The 18,323-nt window shown below is 44.9% G+C and overlaps 1 long non-coding RNA gene across 1 annotated transcript in view; it reads left to right on the top strand.

The window, feature by feature from the left end:
• LOC114108643 (uncharacterized) overlaps window positions 1-18,323 on the top strand; it is a 63,083-nt gene that overhangs the window by 43,576 nt on the left and 1,184 nt on the right. The window lies entirely within an intron of this gene.

The following is an 18,323-nucleotide window of genomic DNA, read 5'->3' as shown; positions in this document are numbered from 1 at the left end:
TCCTTTTAAAAGAGAAAAATAATAGTTGATTCCCCTCCATTTTTTGTCAATATCAAAAAGGACATTGTTATAACAATCCCAACAGGAGAGAGTTCAAAAATTGAAACAAGTTGATATTTGCTGAGTTCTGCATCAAAATGGAAACTTTAGCTTTCCTTTTTTATCCCCCTCTATTAAGCCTTTTACGTATGATCAGGCCTTTTCAGATCTAAGGTAAAATATGGTTTAGAATTATATTTCAAGTTAGAACTGTCATATGGTCACTCACATATTTTCAGCTCAGTTCAGTGCACTCGCTCAGTCGTGTCTGACTCTTTGCGACCCCATGAATCGGAGCATGCCAGGCCTCCCTGTCCATCACCAACTCCCAGAGTTCACTCAGACTCACGTCCATCGAGTCAGTGATGCCATCCAGCCATCTCATTCTCTGTCATCCCCTTCTCCTCCTGCCCCCAATCCCTCCTAGCGTTAGAGTCTTTTACTGTTGCTATAAAATAGTAAACAGTGGTCTTTAATCAATAATTCACATATGAACTATTCATATATGAAGATAAGAATTCAGTGATTCTTATCTTCATATTCACCCATATTGCATGGCATCAATATTTCACAGTTGCTTATTTATTAAATTAGTATTTTATATAAACTTGCCTATGAAATTCATATTTCATATTTGCTTGCCCATGCAATTAAGTTTTCTGTGATACTACAGCTCATCCTTTTAGTACACAAGTCAAGAAAACAGTAAAAAAAAAACCATGCATGCGTGTGGTTCCCTGTACAAAATGAATGCCACATGCTGGCCCTCTCTACACTTTTTGATGATAACAAATGAATTTGAAAAATACAACTTGCTTCCTCTAGCCATAAGAAAACCTTTTTCTTTTTCTCTTCTCCCTCCTTTTTTTTTTTTTTGTTGGCTCTTTTTTTTTTTTTTTTTAACCACTAAATCATCCACCTCAGCTGTCCCTTCTTCAGGGGAATTACTCACTGTATTTTCTGTTGGGATTCATGATGAATTTCCTGTTGTTTCACAAAAGTTTACTCAGTGGTGAGAGCGAGCTTGCATGCAGAGGACTCGTGATGGATACGAGATAGCAGCCTGACAAATTTTACCTCTGAAATGACTTCTAAAAGAGCAGTTTTTAAGGTGTATCTTTCACCAAACCAAAAAAGCAATATTTACCACTGAATCCTCTCCCTGTATACAGGCTTTCTATGCAATTAGAGGTCTGGACTTCACTTCCATTTTTCAAATCTGTGAAAAATTTCTCACACCAGTGACCCTAAAGAAGGCCACTTTAATATATCTTACGTGTTGCAGGACAGAAAAAGAACAGTGTACCAGATAAACCATAATCCTATTTAATCCTTACCATGCTGAGAATATTTGTGAATATAAAAATATGGTATGATTGTACTTATATAAAATACCTAGGGCTGTCAAATCCAGAGAGAAAGAAAGTATAGGAAGGGTTACCAGGGGCTGGGGACAAAGAGGAACTGAGAATTGTTGTTTAAAATGATTTCTGTTTGGATGATGCTAATTTTGGGAGATGGATAGTGGTGATAGTCATACAATACAATGAATGTGCTTCATGCTACCAAATTGTAAGCTTAAATCTAGTTAAAATAGTGAATTTTATGTTATGTATATTTAGCCACAGTAAAAAAAAATGCATGGAAATAAGGCATCTGAATCACTGTGTATAATAAAGTTAGACGCTAGATGTAATTTGCAAGGACTTATAGAAATTATGGAGTGTGGGAGAGTATCTCAAGAGCCACCATTGAGTCCAGACCTCCGGTTGCACAGATCTGAGAGCTGAGGCTGGGAGGGAGCGTGTCTCACCCCTAGGGATCGGGAAGCCTAGTCCAGAGCTCTGAGATGACATGTGGCTGCCTCTCCTCAGAACAACCTTTCCTTCTTGTTCATCGTAGCATGCCATTGGTTAGATTAGCTTTGTGCTAAAGCCATGTTGCTAGGACATTTTCATCCTGTGGTCTCGAATCCAGACAGTCCGTGAGTCAGATGGATACCTCACTAAGGGGAGGCCCCTGGACCTGGGGCCGATTTCCCAGCCCTGTGACGGGCTTCCATGTCGCGGGAAAATTGTGTTTGAAGCTGAAGTGGTTCCTGGTGGCAGTTTGCAGCCCCCTGGCTCTCCCAGGGCGCAGACAGTGTCCCTTGCTGTGAGTTTTGCATTTGATGGGATCTGTCCATGCTTTTGAACCTTCATTCATTTTTAGTTCACATCTACTGAGTCAAGTGTACATACCATCTTACTGAGGGAACTATGTATGTGAGAATTAGTCACGTGATGTTTGTAAGTGGTTTAAGTCAGCTTGGGAGGTAAACCCTCATAAAGTGAATTTCGATAAACATTCTATGGCCATGGAATTGCACAATCCTACCGTATCATTATATCACAGAATCTCTTTTTCTATGATATTGTTTTATTTTTTTACTATCATGTATATCCCCCACCATCAAACAAGTTCTTCAGCCACGTTTGATTTTTTTAAAAGTCCGCTTCGTTGGAACTAACACATTACATTTAATTTCACACGAGCTGTAGCCCCACTTGTAGGCAGTTTACCTACTTCCTGAGAGTAAATGCCGCACCCAGGCAAGGTTTAATTGTAACACATTTGTGCCCAGTGTCAGCATTAATAATTCTGGGTAGAGGCCGCAATGAAATGAAGAAATTGCCTGAGCTAGGGACCACAAATGCCTAATGTGTGAGACAGGCATCTCAGTGAAACAAGTGCATGACATACTTTTTCTTTCCAAATGAGGCAGCGCTACAACTAAAAAGCCAGCTTGCCTTTCGCTTTCTAAAATGTATCTTGCTGGAGACAGCGATTGCTTCGTCGCATCCTTCACCCGCGGAGATGCCATTCGGGAAAGTCTAGCACGAGCGGCAGCGCCTCTGATGGACTTATAAGTGGCCCTCCCACACCGCCCCAGTGTGGAGCCAGAAATATCACCTGCGACATCAAGACTGCTCCAAGCTGCTTCTGTGGTTAGTCTGGTAATTCAGCTCACTGGGACGCTTGTTGCTGTTTAGTCCCTCAGTAATATCTGACTCGTTGTGACTCCAGGGACTGTAGCCCGCCAGGCTCCTCTGTCCATGGGATTTTCCAGGCGAGAATATTGGGGCAGGTTGCCATTTCCTCCTCCAGGGGATGTTCCTGGACTAGGGATCAAACCTGTGTCTCCTGCAATGACAGGCAGTTTCTTTACTGGTCAGCCACCAGGAAAGCCCCACTGGGAATCGTAGGCGAAAGCACATTTCTCTTAATCTGAGGAGTAGGGTGGGGAAAAAAAGGAAAAACTCATAGAGGAGGAGGAAGGCAAAGTTGCTGAGTGGCTGGGGGAACGTCACAGAGGACAGCCTGGTGGTCCAAGGTTCCTGAGAATTGGATGTGTTGATCTTGTCTGAATGGAGCTTGGGCAGGAAAAGGAATAGAACTCATCTACATGAAAGTGACTGATGCCTAGGAGGAAAAAAAAGTATTTAGTGTGGTAGGAAGGGTGATCAGGGTAATGGGGTGAAACCAAAAAAGGACGTCCTGGAATTTCATATTAGAAATTAACTTTCCAACAGGGATGTGTCTTGTCAGAGTGTGAAATGGACTTATCAGAAAAAGGACTAGAGATGGGTTCTTCTGACATTGCCCAGAAGGTTAGAAGGAAAAGTTGATGAACAGGATGAGCTAGCAAATAAAGTGTGTGTTGGTAGAGCGTTGGGCCAGGTGCGGGCCCGAGAAACTATATGGCTCTCTTGCAGACACCCCTCCAAGCCGAAAGATATTGGGGAAGTCAGGTTTGCACTGCACCTCTGTCTGTGAATCCAGAGCTGTTTCTAAAGCTGAGCTTTTTGTCACCTTAACACCCGTCGTCCCAAGCTTGACCACCGATGCTCCTCCGAAATCCTCCTTATGACTGTTAATCGTGTTATGGAGGTCACAACCAGGAGTGACATGAATGGTCATACTGGTGCACTTTTTCTGTTATTACACCTTTAGACTTTTCAAATAAGTTGCAGAATTGTCATTAATATCTATATATTTTCCGTGATAACAGTAGTTCATTAAAAGTACCCGGAAATGCCCCTGCTGGCTCCTGGTATCTTCTGGCTGGATTTGTTTTTTCTCCCCAGCAGGCAAGGAGATTTATTCCCACAGCAGGGGTTTCCGGTGTCATGCTGACAGTCTTGAGACCATTCTCCCTGGCTTCGTGTACTGACTGGCTTTTAAAACAGTCCTGTCACAATGCGAGGTAGGCAAAGTCATGTTTCTATCACAAGGGAAGATCACCTTTTCCCGACTTGAAAGGATCCTGTGAATCACTCTTAGTTTTGACTATGCTGGGTCTTCGTGTGGGCTTTCTCTGGTTGTGGCTCTCGGGTCCTAGACCGTGGGCTCAGTAGCTGTGGCACGCGGGCTCAGCTGCCCTACAGCAGGTGAGATCTTCCTGGACAAGGGATCGAACCTGTATCCCCTGCACTGGCAGGCAGATTCTTAACCACAGGACCACCAGAGAACCACCTACAATTGCTTTTTAAGAACGGCATGGAATAAATATCTGAATCAGAGAGGAGGCCCTGGCTTCCTTCAGATTCTCTAGGCAGGAGCCTCAGTGTCTGGGTGGATTTTTCCTCTGTCCCTCCTTCCCCCCTTCCTACTTTTCTTCCCAGATATCTCCCCTTCCCCTTCCTCTTTGTCCTCTTGCTTTTTCTCCTGAGTCCTCAGCTTCTCTCTTCTCTGAACTTTTTTCTTTTTTTACTTAAAAAATATAAGAAAAATATTTTTGTGTTTTTGCTTAAAAAAAGAAAGACACAAATTCAACAGTGAAACCACCCTGGATATATTCATCTACAAGAAGAGAAGACCAAGGGAAGCAGCAAATAACAGAAACACAATTATTTTATTATTTTTTCCAATGATGGAGTGACTCAGAGAGGATGTCCCTCCCACCAAGCGGGCCATGTGTGGTCTACGGTTAGGTGGTCCCAGGGAAAGAGATGGGTCAGAGCTCAGATGAAGGGGAGGAACAGAAAAGCCACGGTGCCCTGGGTGGTCCATGACTGTCTGCTTCCCAGAGCAAGACTGTGGGCCAAGCAGGGGAAGACTGGTTAAGGAGAAAGGGTCCTCGGGCTCCCCTGGAAGAAATTTTATAAGCTGCCTGCTGCAGGGACAGGCTTGTCTCAAAACCCCACCTTCCCTACTCCCAACTCCCCCAGTTTGCTCTGAAAAGAGGCCTGAAATCCTGCTCTGAGAGTTTTATGAACACATAAGCCTCCTCCAGGTGTGTTCACTGCTGGTCTGGGAGGCTGAACCCAGGGTCCTGATGCCCACAGGCCACCTCCCCAGTCTCTCCGGAGAAGGGTCAAGAGTTGGGGCTCGGAAGACTGGAAATGCAGTGCAGGTGTTAGGACTTGCAACAGGCCTGGAGGGATTCCCTGGGGGACCCTCAGGGACAAAGGAAAGCTAAAGGAGGGAGACCCAGGCTCCCCAAAGTGCATGCTGGGAGAGAGGCGCCTTCTCCAGGTGGGAGTGATGAACCTGTGGTTCAAATTTCTTCCTCTTAGTGTGAGCCCAAACATCCAATACTGAAGACAGTGCCCTCTTGGCTTTGAAAGGCTCCATGGGCAGGAGATGGCAACTCACTTCTTGAACACAGATGAGGTGTCCATGATGCTCCGGACAGGGCGTTCAGGGCTGGGAAGGCAGGTGTCCTGGAGAGCTTACAGTCAGGCCAGACACACATGGATCTGTGGACCAACAACCTCCGTGGAAGGCGCTGCGTGGGCTGTGGGTGGGGGCTGCTGATTTAAACAGTGATGAAGGCGGCGGTGTAGGAAGGCAGCGATGTGGGTTGGAGCAACAGAGGTCAGCCATCCTTCCCGACTCTTCACTTGCTGTCATCTACAGCCAGTTAACCACCTCCCGCTCTCCACCCCATGGCTTCCTTCTCCCTCGGTGAAGGTAACAAGAGAAGCAGCCTCAGAAGTTTGAGGCAAGTCAATATCGTACACAAAGCACCTAGAATGGGACCTCAGCGAATGGTAGCTGTCGGTCTTTGTCACTTCGTGGTACCCATCCGTGCCTCCCCTGGAACTGTGGTGAGGCCCAAGCTCCTGCTACCTGAAAAGCTGCACACTTGTGGGCCCATCTATCAGATTTTCACCCTGTGCCAACTTGGACCAACCACCATGCTGTGAGAGGATGAGACACAATCAAGCCGGACCGAGCCTGTCTCGACACTGGTCACCCCACTTCTCGGAGGCCTACGTGTCGAGGTGACAACATGTCCCAGGGATCGGTGACAGGAGGTGACTCTCAAACCGCAAAATGACATTTGAACTTCCATTCAAATGAGGGGTGGTAGCATCTAAAGAGAGAAAGGCTCACTCCATCTCCACCAGTTTGCAGGGCCACGGGCACCAGCAGGGCCCGAACGCTGGCTCCCCGCACAGAAGGCACGCAAGAGGGCTAGGGAAGCCGCGTCCAGGGCACCGAGGTGAGTCTGGGTTTGAGGACAGAGACTGGGCTTTGCTTCCCCTTGGCAAGAGGCAAATATAGATCACTGGTACCGCTCCAAACGCTAGGCTTCTCACTGAATCCGAGTGAAAAATCACAATGGTTTCCAAGCGACTCCTGGAAATAAACTGTGGGTGAATAGCATCTACTTAAAGCCTGGAAACCCAGCTTCCTTTGGTTTGTGTTTTTAAATGCTTTGACGATGTGGTTTGCTTCTCTCCAAGAACAAAAAGAAAAAAAATAGTGAATAAAGGCTGACAGCGGAGTGAGATCTATAGCTGAGCTCTGCTGACTGTCCGCCGTCACCTGGGGGCAGGGCGGTGCGGGATGAGGACAGTTGGTGCAGACACGAGATCTGTCACAAAGGCACCAACCCCAGTGCGAAGGAGAAGAAGACGCATCTCATCGGGGGGAGTACTGCCAGCCTGCGGAGGGAAAATGCCAGTGAGGGTGTTTTGAAGGATTGCTTCTGCCTTGTCACCGAATGGAGACGTTTGTGCTTGTTCACTGCCAAGTGTGGACGGCGGCTGCTCTTGTTCCTTCGAAGTGATTAGGGCTCCTTGCCTAGAAGCAGGCGACCGACGGCAGAAAGCAAGCCTGGCGGGAGTGTCACATAATCAACACAGTGGGAACGGCGGCAAGGACAAAGGTAGCCCAGGAGGGAGGCACGCGCGGCAGGGCCTGTCACCTCCTGGCCTTTTGGTCTGTGACAAAGGCCACAGGCCGCTGGGAAGGGTCCTGCCAATGTGGGAATCCCTCTGATGTGCTGAAATGTTTGAAGATTTCACGTCGGATTTTGCAGGCTCGCCTGCCCATTCTGGAATCGTGCCATCAAAAGTGCTTTAGTGCTGTTTCGTAACTCCTCTTTTCTTGATCTGTCCTTCTCAAAACCAGTCTGTAAAGGAAATTGGCTGATTAGCTGTCCCTGGGACCCTTGTACGCTAGCTTGGAACTTCTGTCTGGAGGTCAAAGGAACAGGCAGGCCGAGATCTCTCAGAATCCAGAAGCAGAGGCCCCTGGGTTTGGGGAACAGGGAAGCCCCTCTCTCCCACCCCTCCCCAGGTTCCAGCTTTCCTGGTGCTCAGGCACTGGTTTTGGTAATTTCCCAAAGGAAAGCCACCCCCCGGGCAAGAAGAGAACTCTTAATAAATGAAGCCCAGTTGTTTTTGAGTTTAGAAATGAATCAAATGGCTGCTTCTCATTAGACACAGAGCAGAAGACAGGACACATTCTTGTCCTCTGCTTGTTCCTCAGGGCCCTGTTATGCTTCCTTTTCTAGCTGCTGCATCAGACCCTGGTGGGGATTTCCTCTGGGCTGGCTCTCCTGGGGTTGAACGACAACCTATATGGACAGATTTTATGCTACATCTTAAAAAAAAAAAATGATTAACAACGAAAGACTTGGGTTTGGGGAGAAGCCCTTTGTAAAACAAACTATGAAAAGTAATTGATGAGTAGTGGCAGTCTGTGAGAGCATTTTTTCTGTACCCCTTTACAAATTCTGTTTCTAACTGCATGTAAATTCCTGAATTAATATCCTGACGCTGGTACCCTTTGACTTCTACAATGTGAATTCAGGTAGAAAGCTCCTGAGAAACAGAGTCCTTACTTAGAATGTACATTTTGGTCCTGTAACATCAACGACCATTTCCCTTTCATTTTGAAAGATGTGTGTGGTCCCCGGCATGAGGTTGTGTGGTTCAAGCGTGCTGTTGGCTGCAAATTTCACTTGGGTCTGCTACGGCTTCTCTCAAGCTGAATTTGTCTTTGAGCTTAATTTTCATTTTCAACAAATTAGACAAGATGAAAAGTGATCTTTGGGAAAGAGTGAATGAGTGACTAACACATTCTTTAAACTCATTTCTTGTGCTGGTGCAATGGTGGTGAATCACTAAACCATCTCCATAAAATGTAAAGCATGAGTACATGGTCACCAAACAGACACACAGCTATCAGGCCACGTTCCTGATGTGAAGATGTTTAAAGGCTGATGTTTTTCTGGGATATTTTACTGCTCCTTCGCGGGGGCTTTTGCTGAGACAGTTTTCATCGTGGTAAAACTTCTGGTCTCACTGTGGGTTTTCCTTGAAGTGGACACTGTCAAGTGTTAAGCGAAGAACAGTTCTTCTTATCAGAATGTTGTTTCCAAGACATGCTGCGTGCAGCAGTGGGTTAGGGTTTGGACCCCTGTCTATTTCAGGAAGCATCATGCTCCTCTGAGCTCAGTTCACCGTGGTGTGCTGGCTCTGCCACAATCCCTGTAACCCAGTGTGAAAGTGGGCTTCAACTCCACTTTGTCACCCTTGGCCCCACTTTCTTTTTAGTCAGTCTTAAGTAAGGAAGTGAGAGGACACGGAAAGGATCTGTGTTCAGTAAATAAGAGTTAAGTCTTTGCAGATTTCTAGGCTGGAAATCAACAAAACAAGATCTGCTCACAGAAGTGGTTACCTCTAAACTAAGTATAGGCTGGAGATAAATCTGACAACCTCTGACATCTTTAAATGTCAAATCCACCGCACGGCATAGATGACATTGTACCTAATGATCGAACTCCCTTTAAAATATACTTCATGTAAATACATTTTTTGTGAAACCACAAGCTATTTCTCTCAGTTTTGTTTTCAGTTGGCTTTGATAAAGAGATTGGTTGGCATCTTACAGCTAATTAAACAGCTTTCAAGCCAACATCAATGAAGGATTTTTAAACTCAAAAATATACTATGCTATTCATGATCCAGGGTTATTCACGATGCTTTTAATGATGCTAACAGACCCCGTCAGAGGGAGAATCATTTAGTTCAAACCTGAGTTTGCAACACACATCATCCTATTTCTGATGCTATAGACACAGGGTCTGATCTCTGTCAATTCACCAACATTCAGGTTGAATTCATACTAACAAGAAAAAAAAACTTGTAATGCCTGTGTTCCTTTAGATTTATTAATATTTAACATATTGCATATTTCCAGTACTTGTTACATATTTCATTGGGGACTAGAGAGCTATTTGGTTTTTTCCTTGTGAAAAATAGAAAATGCAATGTAAGAGACCTTTGTTTTCAGGGCAAAGATTCTGAACTTTTTTTTCACCCTTGTCTGTCTGGTATTTTTATTTTCTTTTTTCCAGAGGCAGTTATTTCTGGATTCTGGAAAATTATTTCTTGCTTTCAAGAAAAAAAATGGTTTGGTTTCTAATTTTAATTTTACAGTAGAACCTGTCCTAACTTTTAAAGCCAGATTGCTGTAACAAAATTGTTGTCATTTCATACACAACAGATTGACTCCCAGTAAAAATGTGTATCTAAAAAATGGGGGAGAAAACCCTTACTTACACCTAGGAATGCCTCCAAATATAACAATGGTATTTCAAAACCTTGGTGTTAACACATGCATTTTGTAAAAAAAAAAAAGAAGAAGAAGAAGAAGAAGAAGAAGTTAGCTAGTTGTAGGTGAAGTAATTGTGCTGAGAACATGAAATTTTCATATGGTAGAGTCTACCTTTTTGATTTTGACACTTGTCAAAAAAGTGGGAGTTTTTTTTTTTTTCAAGTGCTTTGAATCTTTCTTCCATGAAAGCTTTTGTCCTGTGCCACCCTGCTCATGAGAAATTCCCAGGTTACAGATACAACTGAGGGTGAACTTGAATTTGTTCCGTGAGCACGGCCTTTTTTACTTGTGGTGAAAGAGTTTAAATGACAACGGTTCTGAAGAAAGTGCTTAAAGACCAATGTCATGTTTCACTCTTTCCAGATGACTAAAATCACCCTCATTTCCCAAGTCTTATGTCGGGGGAAGGGGAGATATGTGGTTTAAGAGTGGCAAGTATTGCCTAAGGTCAGGGTTTTTCTGAATGTGAATATTCGATTATGCTGGTTAAGGGTGAGGGCAGATATTCTAGGGTAAAAGACTCATACAGAAAATGTCTCAAAGTAACAAATTCAGGTGATTACCATAGCCTTCTTATTCCCTGTCATCTTTCATCGTAGGGTTCATTCAAGGTTTTTTGGTTTGTTCTAAAATGCTGCTGCCTTACGCAAGTCAGGCTGCTTGCTCTCAAGTATCAGAACAGTCCCATAATATTGAAAGAGCTGGATCATAAAATCATAAAGTGTGTAAATTCTGAATCACATGTTTTAGGTCTGATGTCAAAAAGCCTAACCAGAAAATGTTATTACATTGATACTGTGTTCGCTTCAAGTTTCCCCAGAGCTATGCTGATCACTCCCTGAGAATGCCTGAAACTCACCACAAATGAGTTCATCCTTAAGGACTGAAAATTCCTCCTGTTAAGTTTTCTGTCCATCAGTCTGTGTCCTTCCTGAGTTGTGCTATTTGTTTTTAGTTCTTTCACTGTTTATCTTGCTGCCCTATGTTTTAGGAAGAAATGACTTCTTACTGTCTGTGGGTGTTTACTTTCTTTATTATCTTAAGAATTTTCATGTAGGAATAGACTAGGAGAATATATATTTGTGCAAAGAACTTGGTGAGGGGAGAATGAACTAAGTTTTAAATTGTTTGAAATCAGGGGGCTGCTGGACTGGATCTTTTGGGGTTTTTCAAATTGTTCCTCAATTTAATTAGCCAAAGCCCTGAGTAGTATTTCTTTCTGCTATAGATGTTGAAAACATATTAGCTTTTCTAAATGTAAATAGCAAGGACTCTTAGTATTGCTTGCAAAATCTAGAAATATCTGCAGGCTATTGTGAACAATTCTGTCTCTTTATGGAGAGTTGTTTGGGCTTTTTAGAAACTCATTAAATTGATTGTGAGTGCCTGAGTGTTATCAGGAAAAGGAGCTTTAGAAAATGGTTTCAGAATGTGTCATTTTCTCCTTGGTTTAATCTGAGATAGTGTGTGGGCATGCTGATATTTTAAAAGGCTAAAAATGTACATAATGCTGTGCCTTCAAATATGAGATAGGATTGCAAACAGAGAAGAGTTTTCTTAAGTCTTCTGTCAGAAATTCTGCTTTTCTTCCAACTAATACTTCTTGGATTTTTAGCAAGAGTCTTTCATCCTTGTTCCATCTTCAATTTGTTGTTGGAATTAAGCAAAAACAAATTTTGAAAAGCCAGGTTAGCTTTCTCTCATTTTGGTCTGAATACTGAATGTTTCAAGTAAAACCCTGTGTTTTCATTTTAACTAGTTCATTATTTTTTTTTAATGAAATGATTTGTGGTAGAAGACTGCTGTTTGGTTTCAATATTAATATATAAGATGAACTACGTGGGTGTCATTTATTTTCAGTAGTAAATAAGTGCTTAACCGATTCTTTGCCTTTAGCAGAATTTAATTGACTCCTTTAGAATTTGGCTGTGCAGGTTCAAACAGTATTTGATGTGTGTGGATGTAAAATAAAAATTACCTCTTGTGTCATTAAAAGCTCTTTTCATGGTGTCCTGTGGTCAGAATCGGGGAATGTTGTGTAGTCGGTTTCAAAATCCAATCAGTAGGTTAATCATTAATTATTCTTTTTTCCAGGAAATTCTGCTTAGTTTATTTCAGAATTTGAATTTGCTAGAATTCTTGTTTTTAATCTTTTATGTGTGTGTCACTTTAACCTTAAAAAGGGGTTAATGTAGCCAGATTAGGTACCTTTCTGTTTGTATTGTGGCTTCTTCAATTTCTCATAAACTATTTGGTAGCTAAAATGTTGAAAGCAGTTTGGGAACAAAATGTCTGCTTCAACCATGACAAAATTGGCCACAATTTGCCGATTGGGCTGATAACAAAAGCCAGCAACACAAAATAGGTAGAAAAACAGTTTGTTCGGTGATGTGAGACCACTGCAGGACTTTTTGCATGTTATTTTTTTCATTCTGCTGTTTATGTTGTGCCGGCAGAACGTGGAGAGAGATTTTTGCTCACCCATGATTTTGATTAACCATTTCATCCAGAGGATTTCTTTGAAAACTTCAGAAAACAAGCTGCTTACCTGGCATCTGAGACCCATTTGAGTTAAAATCCAGCTTTGCATCTCAACCCCAGGTTTCATCCCAGCTCAACTGCTTGGAAAGTATCTCAAGGCTCAGAATTGGATGTTTTCAAGAAACTCTTCAATTCCCCTTTTTTCAAGACTTCAATATGGAAATATATGGCTGGGACTGCATTTCTGCAAGTGTAAAACAAAATCATGAAAGTTTGCAGCTTTAAAAAAATAGTTCTGTACCTGAGCCTACAGTGGACCAAAGTTTTAACGACTCAAAGTACCCATTGCCTCTCGTGTGGCTGTTACAGACTGTAAACAAATATTAATGTTTGACATGAGACAATACATTTTTTCAAGTGATAGGATGAGATAACAGGACCGTCTCTCTCCTCTCTGTTGTTTTGAATTCTCATGACTTGAGTGTGTGTCTGATGCTGTTTCTTTTTTCTTTCTTTTTTTTTGTCTGAAAAATCAGATACTCCAGGGCAATAATTAGGATGAGGTTTATGTTTCTACTTATCTAATCTTTGTTTTCACAAATAAATACAAATAACTCAAACTGAAACTTGATGGCTTTGGTGATAATAAAATAGCAGCCACGGGGAAATTTTCTTCATTTTAATGTTCTTTCACAACCCACATTCAGTTTCGGTAGGAAAATTATTAACCTTTTCAAGAGCATGCTAAAACATGGTTCACAATAGACGCCTGAGTATGATTTGCAGGTTTTGGTTCTATTTTGAGATTTTGGGGTGTGCAGAGTTTTTTTTTTTCTTTTTCTTTTTCTTTCTTTCTTTCTTTCTTTTTTAAATGGCTTTCTTTGACAGCGATAGTCATGACTTGGAGTCATTTCGTTGGTGTATTTCCAGTGTGGGCACATTGAGAGCGTTTGTATTTTTTTTTTTTTTTATGATGAGGAGGGAAGATTCCTGTTTCCTATCCTCTTACTATTTTGTGCTATGAAAGAGGAAATGTTCTTGAGTCTCATTGTTTTTCCTCATTTGAATTCTTGGGTGGATATTGTGAGTTCCTGGCCCCCATTTGAAAAAAAAAAATCCATTTGAGCCATATTCAGGGAGGGCAGATGGCCCGGGTTTAGGGGTCCTACACGACTCCTGTCTGCCTTGGGTGGCCTCATGTCCATGCCCTTCAAACCAAAACAAGGCTGGCCAGTTTGGGTTTGTGGTCCTGAAGGGGTGCCCAGCCACCGGCTTGGGTGGAAGGCCTGGGATGGTGGGGTCTGCCTAGCTGACTGCTATTAGCTTTGGAAGGCACGTGGGGTACGGTGAGCATGATCTGGTCTTGACCTGAAACACAAGAAGGGCAGAATGTGGGACAGCAGGGGTGGACACGGGGGATGCTCTCGGAGAGCAGTTTCCGTTTTAGGCGTCTTCTTCTCCACGTCTGGCTGGGACCGCCAGCCCCGCCTGGAGGGCCCTGGATGGGGCGCCATCCTCCCTCTGTGTGTGGCAAGGCTGTGCCTCGGGCCTCACGGTCCCTTTCTCTCCTGCAGCCCCCCTCTTTGTAAGTCCCCACCTTGGCCCAGTGCCCTTCCCTACCTGTTCCCACCACCCCTGCAAAGTGGGAATGGGGGCTGCAGGGCCTTCCCTTGGTTTGTATCCAAGGCTGCCCCTTTCGGCGTTGTAGCCTGGGGCTGTGTTTTTCTTCTTCTTCTTCTCATACTTCCTGTATGAGGTTAGTTTTTTTAAAATGATAAACAAACTATTTTTTTAAACCTTTTTTTTTGACCTGGTCATGTGTTGCCAGCTACCTATCCGGCTGTGAGCCTTCAGCCGTCAGCCCCCTACCTGTGCACCACCGGGCGTGAGCGGGGTTCCAAAGCAGAGGGGGTCTGTGCTCCCCTCTCCTCAGAGTGGCAGTCAGGTAAAGGCGTTCTCTAGTCTCCTATTTGAGAGCAATACCGATAGACATCATGGCTCAAGGATTCTCCCCAGGCAGAGAGCGTGGGGGAGAGGAAGGCAATGTGTGGGAGGAGAGGGCTTGGCCAGGAAAGAGATGTGATGTGGTGGGGGATTCCCGGGTACAGGTGTAGAATCCCACGGTGTCAGTCCCACGCTCTGCAGAGGCGCAGCGTCTGGGAAAGAGGATTACGGAATGAGCTGTGCCAGCCTTTCTTCCCAGGTCAGCCCAGACCGTGCTGCCGGTCTGGCTTCGGGGCTGCCGGTTCTCTCCTCCCACTGCGGCGTCTCAGGGCAGAGCCATCCCGTGAGGAGCTTGGGGCCAGCTGACCAAGCAAAGAGCATCAGTAGACAGCTGACCTGCCGTGGTCAGGAGCCCACGGCCCGGGTATCACGTGCCACTGGTGATACTCGGGTGTGTGTCACAATCACTCGGGCACTTGTGAAAAGAGACATCCCTGGGTCCCATTGCCAGAGTTTCCGATTTAGAAGGGCTAGGGCACACCCTGAAAATCTGCATTTATGAAAATTCTCAGATGATACTTTTGGTCCAGAGGTCCATATTGAGGACCATTAGTTAGGGCCATGGGCCAAGGGTGATTGGAAAACCTAAAGGCCTAAAGATTATCTCTCTTTTCCCCTTTAACGCTGAGATTCCCTCCATGTGTTTTAGTCCGACTTTAGAGGTAAAACCAGCTTTAGCAAGGTTACCTGTAACTTAGACATTTTACAATGTCAACCATACTATAGATCTGCTAAAATGTTTTTGGGGTTTAATTCTTTGAAAAGAGGATTTTTTTTTATGGATAGAGAAGGTGACCAAGGGGAGGGGGGTGGTATTGACTAGACCAGGAAATAATTGAGTGAGGCCCAGTCCTTGGGCTGCCCACCCTTGTCTTCATTTGTGGAAACCTTTAGTATTAACAGAGGGAGGTATTTTGTGGGTCCCTTTTGGTGCCAAAAGGTGGACAAATTTCCGAGATCCTTGGGGCTCAGGGTGAATCACCCATGAAACTCCTGTTCACCCTAGAATGTGGCGGAACATCACGATCAGGATGCTGGACTGGAGGCTGAGTGCTATCAGGTACCAGCTGGTGGCTGAACTTCCCCTGCCTCCCAGGTGAGAAAGATGCTCCTGCAGCAGCAATCTGAGAGGGCAGATGCTCGCAGAAAAGCACACATCCAAACTAGTATCTGGGATGGGATGGGATGAGCTCAACACAAGGGATGCTGCTTGTGTTTGGGGCAGCCCTGGGACAGGCTCGCACTCTGCTGATGGCTTGGTTAAAGGCTGAGACTTCCTGAACCATGGGTAGGTCTGTAATGATGCATGGAACACTTCGCAAAAACTGCTTCTCGGGGAGGTCCCCTCAGAAAAGTTTTTATGTCTGCTCGGGGTTATGTGGCTTTTGTTCTAAAAACGGGGCCCTCCCCAGAAACAAGGGGAGGGGGCCTCTCAAGGGTGGCTCCTCTTTCCCCTGCCCTGAAATCTCTCGTAGCACAAAAGCTGAATCATTGACACAGGGGATCCATATTACTTATCCTTAAAATTAGTCTGCAAGAAACAATGATGTCTGCTGAGCGTGTCCTCTAGCTTTTCGTTTTCTGAGAGCGTGCACCTTGGCATTGCCAAGCTTGCCACACCCTCCTGGCAACAGTTTCAAAAGCTCAAAAAGTTGGCTTCCAACCCCATCCGAATCCGATATGAATCAACACGAGCAGGATGTGAGCGCCTGGCCCATCGTTTTCCCAGGAGCTGACAGAGCCCTCGACGGCTCAAGTATGTGTTTTGCACCTGGGTGGCTGGGGGCTCTGGTCTGGTGTTTTGGCACTGGGGTTTCGGCAGTGTCGAGGATGTTACAGCAAGTTGAAGTGTGTGCTCTTTGCTTCCCCATTTCCCTGCCCAGGTATTTGTTGTTTAGCTGCTAAGTCCTGTCCCGCTCTCTCTGCTGGCTCAGCGGTAATGAATCGGCTTGCCAATGAATGAGACTCAGGAGATGCGGGTTTGATCCCTAGGTTGAGAAGATCCCCTGAGGGAGAAAATGGCAACCCAGTCCAGTATTCCTGCTCTATTCCTACCACCTGGGAAGTAGAAGCTTGGACGGAATCGAGGGGAAATGCCCTGACCTGTGACCCATCCAGTCAGGGGATGGATGTCTGAGCTCTATTTCCACTTCTCAGTTTCCCAGGCTGAGGACTCTCCTCTGCAATAAGGAGCCAAAAGGGTGTAATCTGGGACCTGGCTTGGAGAGCATCCAGGGAATCGCCTGGGCTGCATCTCAGGTCCCTGATGAGAACTCATATTCACAATGTGATGTACAGATTTGAGGAAACGTGGAGCTGGGTACCCACAGGGGGGCGAGCACATGGGGGTCCCCTGAATGCTGGAGACTGCAGGGAGAACACAGCTCAGTCGAGCTGGGAGTGAGAATAAAGGAGTAGCGTGTGACCAGGAGTTTCTCTAGAACATCCCAGTGCAAAAGAATTGCTGGTGGTCTCTGCCCCATCCCAGTGTATGCTGGCATATGGGAAGCCATCTGTGTGGTCAGCCCTGAATTAGGGGCAAACCTTTTAGAGTCCCTGGATGTAAAATCTTTAGTTTCTTCAGTGATAACTGGACAGCCCGTTCAATGTGGAGTTGCTCAGGATTTGACTTACGCATGCAAAAACTCCCACACCAGCTAGATCAGGTTTTACAGTGGAAAGCTAGAATTCAGAATCTAGGGATGAAGGTAGGAGAGACCCAGGTCTCATTCCCAGCAACGTGTTTTCCAGAGTGACCCTGAGAAGACTGCCAACTTCCTCACTCTGTGTATCTGTAAAATGTAGGTTGACCAGATGACACCTCTCCCCATTGTTATTTTGGTCCAAGTCCACATGGTCAAGTGATGCATACCAAATCCTGCCTGGGCTCTTGCACTTTGGTTTTTCCTTCCCACTCAGAACTGGAGAGGAGCATAGGTTCCTTAGCTGCCTCTCTATTTCAAACTAGAGGAACCAGGTCGCCCCTTCCACCCATGTCAGCCACTGATGCGTGTCATAGTTCCTGTTTCTCTTTGCCCACCCAGGAAGGCACTGCGTATAAAATTTTGGGCCCAGATTCAGATATTAAGTCACATTAGAAAATGCTAGCTCATTGAACACACAGTAGCAAACTGGTATTCCTAACAGGCTCAGGTGGGCAGTGTTCTCCCCAGGATATTAGCAAGCACACAGCCAGGTTCATCATCACTCAGAAAGGTCACTAGCAAAGGAGGCTTATGAGAGAGAGATAAAAAAAGAGGCTGCAGGAGTTTGTGTGATTCAGTGAACTTGTATGTGGGGGACCTTAGAGGGAAAATATTGAGGAAAAGCAATACAGAGTTCCAAGAAATAGACTGTCACAATTGCCCTGTGATGTCAGGATAGCAAGGACTCGGTCTAAGTAAAGCTCTGCTCTCTGTTGCCCAGTGGAACCCTGTCAGCAGAGGTTCCAGTGTAAGAGGGGTTCCACTCCAGCTATGTTTGAGAGGCACACAAGAAATTAATTTAAATGGCTTTCTTTATTTCCTAACTTCTCAGGGTCTTCTCCATGTTACCGTCATTGTGAATGAATCTCTTCCAGAAGGATGGAGCTTTTCCAAAATTATGCAGCGCCCCCTGCTCCCAACCTTTTTTGCAGAAAGTTTTGTGCCATTAACAAAAGTCAGGAAAGGGAGAGGGGCCCGGGCAGCCAGCTTTCTGAGTGAACTCAGGGTCGCATCCAGGAAAGATGGCATATGGAAGGGATGACGGGATATGCAAGGAAGTTCTGAGCAGTCCTGGGCAGAGTGCATCCCCTCTCTGACCATCAGGGGTGGCTGGTCAGAGAATGCGATGGGGAGGATTGGGCAGGTGTGGGTTTGACTTTGCTTCCAAGAGAGTGCTGTCTCCAGTTCTCTCTTCCT

This window comes from Ovis aries, chromosome 3, assembly GCF_016772045.2.
Source record: "Ovis aries strain OAR_USU_Benz2616 breed Rambouillet chromosome 3, ARS-UI_Ramb_v3.0, whole genome shotgun sequence".
Taxonomy (NCBI): domain Eukaryota; kingdom Metazoa; phylum Chordata; class Mammalia; order Artiodactyla; family Bovidae; genus Ovis; species Ovis aries.
The sequence above is the reverse complement of the archived record's forward strand: the minus strand, read 5'-3'. Positions and strand labels throughout refer to the sequence as shown.